We start from the raw sequence: 10,479 nt of genomic DNA on the forward strand, positions 1-10,479 counted from the left end.
ATATTTTATTTAAGATGACCCTCCTTCTCCTGTTTTTGAACTTACTGCCACAAAGCTGAATCTCTGGTTACTGTCTCAGAGGCTCCTAAAGACATTTTTATTGATTTTTTTCCAGCTTATTTTCTGTTAGCTTTTAGAAATGGACATTTTACTTTATTATTTTGTTTATTGATTTTTGTTTCTTCTCCATTCTGCTTTGAGCCTGGATCAGTAAAACATGTGTGAATGCAGGTGTGTGCATGTGTGTAAAGTAAATTTTGGGGGCACTGAGATGAGGAAGAAGGTGTGTGAGTGGTCTTGTTACTCCTGCTCCTCTGTGAAAGCCCCCATGCTCCTTCTCTGATACCAGCGTAAATTCATATTTATACTGAACAAGCGCTAGTTAACAACTCTGTCAAAAAAGTTCACACTTCCTTTTTCTTTCATTTTACTTTGTTTTATTTTATTTTTGAGATAGGTCTCTCTTTGTGGTCTTAGCTGTACTAGAACTTGCTGTGTAGACCAGGCAGACTTCAAATTCAGTCACTCTCCTGTCTGACTCTGAAGTGCTGGGATTAAAGGTGAGCACCACCTTGCTTGGTCTTTTTTTCTTTTGGGGACAGAGTCTCACGTGTTCTAGACTAGCCTCCAATCCAGTCTGTAGTGAATTCAGATGACCTTGGATTTCTGGTCTGGTGGCTTCTACTTCCTAAGGGCTTGGATTTAGGGTGTGTGCTACTGCACCTAATTTTTACATAGTTCTGGCAATCAAACTCAGGACCTCAAGTTTGCTAGGCAAGAGCTCTACCAACTGAACTACCTCTTCTGCTAAAGAGGTCACAATTCTTGTTGTTCTTCTGACTGGTTCTACCCCATTCCCTACCCTAATTTCTTTTTTTCCTTTCAGAATTACTTTAAGCATATTTAAGGAAATGATAAATGTACATAAATAAATTCTTACTTCTCCTTTAAACAGTAACTGTATCCGGATTTAGCAAGATGGCTCAGAGGCCCAACAGCTTGAGTTTGATCCCTGAAACCCCCATGGAGGAAGGAGGAGAATCAATTTCAAAAGGTTTGAGGAATGTTAGATGTTTTGGATGTGGAAAGCAAGGACATTTGAAAAGGGACTGTAAACAGGTCATTCCTAGAAACAATGTTTCTTCAAGGAACAATGGCAACAGAATGCCCCTTCCTTCTGGAATATGCAGAAGGTGTGGTAAGGGAAAACACTGGACCAACGAATGTAGATCAACAAAGGACAGACAGGGTAATCCTCTGCCTCAATCTTCAGGAAACTCCCAGAGGGGCCTCGCGCAGGCCCCCATAGCAAAACCAGTTCAGACCTTTCCTGCAGCCGTAGAGGAAACCCCTGCTCAGAGCAATTAAATAACCAAATGCCTATTGGGATAAATCATGCTGGTCAGGATGATGAAACAGAGAAAATAGAAAATTCAGGAGAAAACATAAAGAAATTTTTTTTGGCAAACTTCTATTAATGAACAAAGACCAAAATTAACAATAAAAATAAATGGTGTTTTGTCTGGTCTGGTCTGGTAGACACAGGTGCGGATGTTACCATAATTGCACCAGAATTTTGGCATCCAACTTGGCCTCTTCAGGAGGTAAACATTCAACTGTTAGGAATTGGGACATTATCTCAGGTGAAACAGAGTGCAAGATGGCTCGAATGTATAGGTCCAGAAGGACAGAGAGGAAAATTAAAACCATATGTGGCTAACATAGCTATGAACCTGTGGGGTCGAGAGTCGTTGCAACAATGGAATACTCAGATTAACATCCCTCCAATCTCAGAAACAAATCATAAACTAGCACATGTTTCTGAGAGAAATATTAGAAGATATTGTTCTAATGAGTGGTCACCAGCCATCCATATTATACAAGAACAGGGCACAACAACTGATGGTCTTCCAAAGACACCAACAGCTCTACCTTTAAAATGGTTAACAGACAAACAAGCCTGTATGGGTCCAGCAATGGCCTTTAACAACAGAGAAACTCCAGGCTTTAGAAGAGCTGGTAGAAGAACAGTTAAATGCTCAGCATATCGAAGAATCAACCAGCCCTTGGAATTCTCCTGTATTTGTTATTAAAAAGAAATCTGGTAAATGGAGAATGGTAACAGACCTTAGAGCAATTAACAAAGTAATTCAGCCAATGGGCTCTCTATAATCTGGAATTCCTTTGCCTACTCTGTTACCAAAAGGATGGCCTCTCATAGTTATTGATTTAAAAGACTGTTTCTTTTCAATACCCTTACAAGAAAAAGACAGAGAAAGATTTGCTTTCACAGTGCCTACTTATAATAATTCTCAACTGGTTAAAAGATTTCAATGGAGGGTCCTCCCAAAGTGAATGTTGGATAGCCCAACTCTGTGCCAATATTTTGTACAACAGCCATTGGAAGTGATACGTAAAAAATTTCCTAAACCTACAATTTATCATTATATGGATGATATTGTACTAGCTGACTCAAATGCAGATACTTTTGAAAGAATGTTTGAAGAAGTAAAGAAAATTTTGCCTTGCTGGGGATTACAAATTATTCCTGAAAAGATACAAAGAGGAGATTCTATTAATTATTTAGGATATAAAATAGAGCTACAAAAATTAGACCCCAAAAGTTGCAATTTAGGAGAGATAGACTATAGACTCTTAATGACTTTCAAAGATTATTTGGAGATATTTCTCATCTATGAACTATTGTTGGGGTAAAAAATGATGAACTGACTAATTTGTTCAAAACCTTAGATGGTGACAAGGACTTAAATAGTCCAAGAGAATTATCACCTGAAGCTCAGAAAGAATTGGCCTTGGTAGAAAAGAAAGTACGTTGTTGCTGGAGGGCTTCTCTCCAGGTTCCCCAAGCCCCGCAGTCCCACAATCCACTTATAAAATAATCACTCAGATGCTTATATTACTTATAAACTGTATGGCCATGGCAGGCTTCTTGCTAACTGTTCTTATGTCTTAAATTAACCCAAACTCCCTGTATCATGCCAGAATAAAAGAGCCATCTTCTGCTATGGGACAGGACAAAAGCCAAATTAATTAAGGGACTATTCTATTACTAATCTCAACTCTTTGATTCTATTCTGATTCTTTAAACTTTTCTTAAAGTATAAATTTTATATCAAAATTAACAAGATTAATATATATCGATATATATATATACATAAAATGTATATATATACATTTTAAACTTTGTTAAGATATGAATGGTCATATAGAGTACTAACTAATTCTAGAAAAAAGGCTTCAATTAGCTGCATATATATGTCTTTGTGTTCGAGTCTCTTATCAGTTTTCTGCAGGAAATCACGGCCAGGCCTAACATCAACTGAAGTCTCCAGGAAGAGGATTGGGCCCCACAACAACAACAATTCCATGTGGACAATAATAATATCATTAAGCTGACAAACATCATCTATGGATCAGCTTTGAACTACAAGGTGCTCAGAGCAATTTTGAAATGACTAGCTGAGATGATCCAGTCTCAAAGACTACTTGAATAAGGACTTGAGATAAACCCTGAACTTTGGCATTATACACAGACTGGATAATGAAGGATATAGTTACCTTTCCTAGAATTTGACAATTAATCTAAAATTTTTCTTTCAGGATAAAGATAACTTCGCCCATACCCAGCAGGAAGCAATTTTAAGAATAAGATGCCCACATTCCCAAAGAGGTGGTGTGGGGCGGGTAGTTTTTTGGTCTTTTTAATGGGTTTTGGGTCTGGGATAATTTTCATTGTTTAAGGGGGTTGGTTACAAATTGTTGTCAAGGGTTAGGAAAAAGGCTAAGCAAAGGAGATTAGATTTAAACTTCTTGTTTAAAAAAAAGAAAAGAAAGAAAAAAGAAAAAGACAATTACTAGTTTTAAATACTTTACATTGGACTGGATTGTTTTATATTGTATACAAATTTGAAATTGATATTGTTAGAAAATGCTATATGTACATTTCTAATTGTACTTATACCATTTATTTAACAATGTAATGCAATTTTCTGATCCTTGAATGTCATTATTACCAACTATTAGGATATAAAGAAATGAAAGTTAGTAGTTAAACATTACAATAGAACTTGTAGTCATATTAGATATGTTTTAAAAATTGAGCAGATATATTTTAGATAGACAGGTCATCTTCAAACCCTTCAGAGACCTACAGAATATGGTATTTCAAATGTTTTAATAACTTAGACATTTTTCTTTTTTGAGACATGTCGGCTCCTGGCAGCACCAATCTACTTCAGAGAAAATATGGGCATTGAAGAAACTGCATATGGAGTTAACTTTCATTGTGGCAAAAGTTAGGCACTGGACAACAAAGTATCCTCAAATCAACAGGACAAAATGGACAGGCAGAACATGAAACAAAGGACTACTGATTCTTGCCAAAACAAGTGTGGTTTTATCAAAAGACAACTTCTGAGGCCAGGACAATAATGGAACCATCCCTGAAGTGGCCTTCGCAATCCGGAAAAGGTACAGTACCCTTTTCTTCTAAGGCAGCTGAACAGGCAGTAGGCTGATGGCTTCTGATGTGCAATGGAACAGCACCTGAAAGAGTTATTCTTGAAGAGTAACTAAGCTTATGCCTCTCAATAGTAAACTGGCATTTAATAGAGGGATGTGGAGAAGAAGGGGATGCTGAGATGAAGCCATATATACACAGCCAAGAAGAATGGACAGCTGAATTAAAAAACCTTTAACAATTTCCAGAATTTAAAATCCTGAATCATGACACGACACTAGTGAAATTCAGGTGTTTCTGGTACATGGACTGCTCTCACCCAATGTGAGTTTGAACTGTTGACCTTGTGTACATCCTACTTCACAAATGAGTCTGTCAGATACGCTAAGCCTATAGGCTGAAGATGATGCCCCAACACTGCAGAGAAACCTCAGGTGACTGTCCAGCCGGCTGGCTGTTTCTGTCAACTCACAAATTTTTTGGAAGTTGCTTGCATGTACTTCCTCTTTTTATTTTTGTTAGCTAATATTATTTCTTTCTTGGGTCTCTGAGGGAGTTGAAGCTTAGTTAGTTATAGTTGAAGCTTAGTTAGTTATAGTTGAAGCTTAGTTAGTTATAGTTGAAGCTTAGTTAGTTATAGTTGAAGCTTAGTTAGTTATAGTTGAAGATTAATTAGGATAGAAAGTGAATTAGATACATTTTGGACTTACCAAAATAGGATAGATAATGGAATTATTTTCTCTGATTTGTCAAATACAAATGGACTAGACATTGTTTAGGTATTTGTTACTTGTATATATTGTATATAGTTATTGTACTTTTGTATATTGTTTTTCTCATGTTAGTTATAACCTTTTTCTTTTTTCTTTTTATTAAAATAGAAAAGGGGAAATATGGTGGTATTTTAATTTTACTGAAATGTGATTTTAATTGTATATTAATAAATAAAGTTGCCCAAGGGTCAGAGCTATTAGAGCCATAGCAAGAGCGTGGCGGCGGCCGCGGCGGCGGCGGCGCACTCCTTTAATCCCAGCACTTGGTAGACAGAGCTAGGTAAGTCTCTGTGTGTTCAGGAATACAGCCAGCATTGAAGACATACGCTTTTAAGACCTGGAGGGCTGTACAAGTTGTCCTCTGACCTTCTTAACTACACTCTGGCACACAGATGCTGCCCCCCCCATGAACATATTCTCTCTCTCTCAATAAAAACATAAAACAATTGGGTTTCTTGATATAATGCTCACATACCATATTAAGATAGAAGCCTTGTAGCCTCCAGGATGTAAGAATCTTACAGGTCTACAAGTTTCCACTGTGGGGACAGAGATGCTATTGATAGTATTTGATCAATGATATTGAACTGTGGATTTCTTGAGAGATCATTAGTGTCAGTTTGCATATGAGTCTCTGTTTATCCTTGGTGGGATGTTCATAGATACTTGGATCTGGCTCATTTGCTTTTCCTTTTAGAATGGTTGGCACATAGTATGCTTATTTTACACATAAAATAACTTGTCGTGTTATTTTTGTGCATTGAATTTTCCAGATGATCTTAGGGAGCCCATGATTCTTTTATTTTTTTTATTGCAAATATTTACTCAAAAACTACTATATACAACAGAATTTTAACAGGCGTTGAAAACATTTAACATTCATTGAAACAGTTTAAGAATTCAAAGCACATTTTAAGTAAAAATGCAGCATTTAAAATAAAAATTTATTAGTACTGCAAAGCAAATTATTGTTTGTTATATTCATTTCTATATCTGAAAAATCAATTTAGTAGCTGACTTAGGGATAAATTAGGCTAATTTCCACAACCATTTTTAAAAAATCTGCTTTAGGGTCCAATTTGAATTTTCTATTTTTATAATTAAGAAAAGTCCCTTAAACATGGTCGAGTACATGCAGAGGCATATTTTCAGTTCAATGCTTTTCACCTACACTCTACCATACTTTGGTTTAGCTTCCAGACCATTTTTATGGGTCTACTGCTAAAAATCATTGAAACAATATTAAAAGCATAGTAGCTACAAGAGTTTCAATAACGGATTTCTACTTCATACAACTAGCCCATGGGGGCAGGGTGGGGTTCTGCACAGCTTATACACTGACTAAAAGCACAAATATAAACTTACATTTTCATCATTTCACTTTCACTGAAAGTTTTAGATAGGTGAGCTGACAGCCTGACCGGCTAACACTTGTATGGAGGTGCACAGATTCTAAAATTCTGTTTGCATGCTTCTGACAGACTGGAATGTTATAGTAAATCCAAAGTTAAGTTTATATTCATCCAAATTCTCAACAGGTCAATTTAGCACTCTAGGCATGCTTCATTACCAGGATCATATTAAAAAATACAGCCTTCATTAACAGTAACAATTAATTGGCAGTTTAAAGGTATTTTCAAAAAAATGCATGGTTTCAAATCTCTTCCTTTAAGTTTATTAAAGGGAATATACAAGTGATAAGGATTTTAAGTTCAGGACTAATGAAAGTCTGATTAACATAGCTAATATTCTTATAATAATTTCATACTGGTGTACAAGATTCCTTCAAAAAGTGCTAAGAGACCTTTGGATGGAAACTCAGTTTTCACTAAAGTTCTGTTGTGGTTTGTAAAAACTTGGAAATCACATTAACCATGCTATTAGTGGCAAACTGAGTAAGTAAGATGGAACATACAGGTGAAGTGTATGCAGGACCTCCCTCAGCTCTCACTGCTGACCTCTACCACGGCACTACTGAGCTCACCGGACAGCACTGCTCTAAGTGCTCTCTCTCTGTGGGGAACTAAACTTGGAATGACTACATCACTTCAGATTCTTTCTTCCCCGTCTCCAGGTCTACTGCTGTCTCTGCTCCATGTCCTCCAGGACTCATAAGTCCACCTGTCAGATCAGACACGGCGTCACTGGCACTGGCTGAAGAATCATCACCCTTGTGAAGAATCTCTGTGGCCTCATGTTCAAGTAGCTCTGACGGTGTCAAGAGTTCCAAGCGAACACTGTCTTGCTCACGAACATCAGAACTCACAGGTTCAGGTTTGTCTCTTTGCCTCAGAAACTCGTCAATGCTGATGTCCCCTGACGTTAACTGCAAATCCTGACCAGTCTCTGAAGAAAGCTCATCAGCAGGGGAGTCATGCTCTTTACTCTGATCACATGAGTCTGTACTTTCTGAATGTTGATGCACCTTCAGCTCCAGTTCCTGACAGGTGTGCTGTGTCTGTTCTTCCTTTCCCATATTATCTGCTCCAACATCTGAATCATGACTGAAGATGTTCTTTGACCTGCTTTCATTTTCTGTATCTGAAACGGTTACGTTTCCTTCACAGTTTGCTGCTGCTGGAGTTTCACATACACTTGCATCACACCCAACGTCTTCTTCTGATGAAGGAGCTTTATCTTGCTTACCTTCAGAATGTGATGCTCCTGTTTCTCCTTCAGCTGTATTATGTCTTGTTTCCTTAGACACAGATTCTTGTCCCTTAGTGGGAGCTTCAGTTTTTAATTCAGAAAGATGTTCAGAAGCTGGGATACAAACAGAAACTTTCTCTATTAGAACTTGGCAAGTATGAGTTTCATGTTGACTTAAGTGTGTAGCCATATTATCTAAGCCAGAAACATCAGTTAGGAAATCACAATTAAGGCACACTAGAGAAATGCCCCTGAGATTTTCTGAATGTTTCTTAAATATACAAAACCTTTTACTTGGACGGTTACTATGAAAGCTTAAGTTCCTCAGTGCTGTATTCACTTGGCTTTTTCTATTACTATTAGCCACTGTGCTCTGTCTCTTCTGCGTGGTACAGACTTTGGACTTGTTCTTAGATTTACTTCCATTAGGCTTGCTTTCGTTAGGTTTACTGGAGTCAGATACAGCTGTATTCGGTGTACTTGTATTCAATTTAGTGGGATTTTTGGAAGTGACATTTTCAGTCCTTGGAGGTGAGAGCTGGAGGGTGGAAGTGCTTGCACTGATGAAAGGCGTAGTGGAAGATCCTGAAGTTAAAGGTCCAACTGAAGCTCGAATAGTAACTTTTGTTCCAGGGGGCAGTCCTTCTAGCTGCTTGGGTTTTACAAATGTTCGGTGATGTTGCGTCTTGTGATCCATTTTCTCCTTGCACGTCAAAAACTGTAATCTGCATTTGGTACAACGATGTATTCCCTTTTTCTGATGCTTCATGTAATGATGCATATAGGGTGTGGCAATTTTAATAACTTTGAGGCAGAATGGACATAGCAAATTCTTAGTGTTTTCATGCGATGTTCTAAAATGAGATTCTACATCAGAAAATAATGATGATCTGTAATTGCAAACCTGGCAGATGTATGGCATTTCACCAGGTTTATGATTATCCTTAATATGTTGTAAAAGAATCTGTTCAGTTTCAAATGACAGCTCACAGATTTTACAAATGGTAGAAAAGTCAAGGAGCGTGTGCGTGCTCTCGATGTGGCACTGTAGCTGAAAGGGAGTGGGGAACTGGCGGTAGCAGTGCTGGCAAGTGGTGTGCTTCTCCCAGCTCTCACTGCTCTGCTTCTCAAGTTCTAAATGGTGTTTCATGTGGTTCATAAACCTAATGTTATTTTTGAGAACTTTCAAACAACTGAAGCACTTAAAAGTTGTGTGAGTCTTCTGTTCTTCCTGAACATCTCCTTCATGTTTTCCATAGTAAAAGTCATTAACTGACATAATCAATTTTCCTTTCTCTGAATCAATAGTCTTGGCTTCATTTGCTGTATTTGAAATTTCTATTTTAGACAATCCCCAAAAGTTATTTATCATGTCTGGACAACAATACGTCATGTGATTTTTCAGAGGATCCAAAAGATTGAAGTGAATATTGCATTTAGGACATGCTCTTGGAAAAGTTGTTCCATTTTTAGATTGATTTGATGAGCAATTTACACCTTGCGATGTCACCACCTGCAGAGACGACACTGATGGGGGCTTTTCTGGGACTACAGAAGAGGCATCTGCTCCAGGAATACTGTCACTGGCTTTAGGCTTTTTTGGGTTAACACTGCTTATGTCAGAACCAGAAAGACGTTTTGACGAAAATGAACTTTCATTCAAACCTGCAATAGAAAGTGCTGGTCCCCCTTGGTAATGTGATAATCCTGTATCCTGGGTCAGGTCAAACAGTAACTCTGAAGAGTTATTAGACAGAACTCTTGGAGAGTTTGTTAAATAACCAGGTTTAGAAAATGGTTGAACAATAACAGAGCTATCAGAAGATCTAGGTTCAGGATGAAAATTGACTGGCAAGGCAGCCACAGGATTTGATGCTGGATTAGGGAAGCGTTGATTTGTAGGCTTGAATGAAGTAGTAAAACCTCGATTAAGTGCACCGTTCTTTAGTCCTCGTGAATGGGAGCTGGGATTAACTCTGTTCAAAATATTTGAAATTGCTGGTTTTGAACTTGCTATCTCTGCAACAAAGATGGGCTCGTCATCATCATCCTCTTCAACTTCTTTCACTTTCTTCTGCCATGGTTCTAGCTCCTCTTCTTCACACTCCATGAAGAGTTCTGCCATTTTTAAATTATCTTTTGGTTGAAAGGAACTGTCACCCATCAAGTTGCAGATCTGACTTTCTATAAGTTGTCACCATGTGACCACAAAAAACAGCAAGTTATATCTCAGCTTGCCTTTCGTGAGCGGAGCGGCTCGGCCTGACTGGAGCCCTGAGGAGGAGGAGAAAGAGGAGGAAGCGAGGGAGGAGCGCGGGACCGTGCACTGCCACCGGGGCGGCTCCCATTGCAGAGCTGGCTGCCGGGCGCCGCGCGGGGGGGGGAGGGAGGGGAGGGAGGAGGGAGGGGAGGGGGGGAGGGGCGAGCCCATGATTCTTATATTATATGAGGAAAAGGACAGGGGGAGAAAGATAAGTGAGTCTTGATGCCTTTCTCATATCAGACATTGAGCCTTGTGTAGAAGTCAGAATGATTCTCCACATGCACGTGCGAGCACACACACACACACACACACAC

General features: G+C 38.5%; 1 pseudogene; it reads right to left on the reverse strand.

Moving 5' to 3' along the window:
• Positions 1 to 6,183: 6,183 nt before the first annotated feature.
• Positions 6,184 to 10,212, reverse strand: LOC102915281 (zinc finger protein 280D pseudogene; annotated as a pseudogene).
• Positions 10,213 to 10,479: the final 267 nt, after the last annotated feature.

This window comes from Peromyscus maniculatus, chromosome 7 (genome assembly GCF_049852395.1).
Source record: "Peromyscus maniculatus bairdii isolate BWxNUB_F1_BW_parent chromosome 7, HU_Pman_BW_mat_3.1, whole genome shotgun sequence".
In the NCBI taxonomy this organism is placed as follows: Eukaryota; Metazoa; Chordata; class Mammalia; order Rodentia; family Cricetidae; genus Peromyscus; species Peromyscus maniculatus.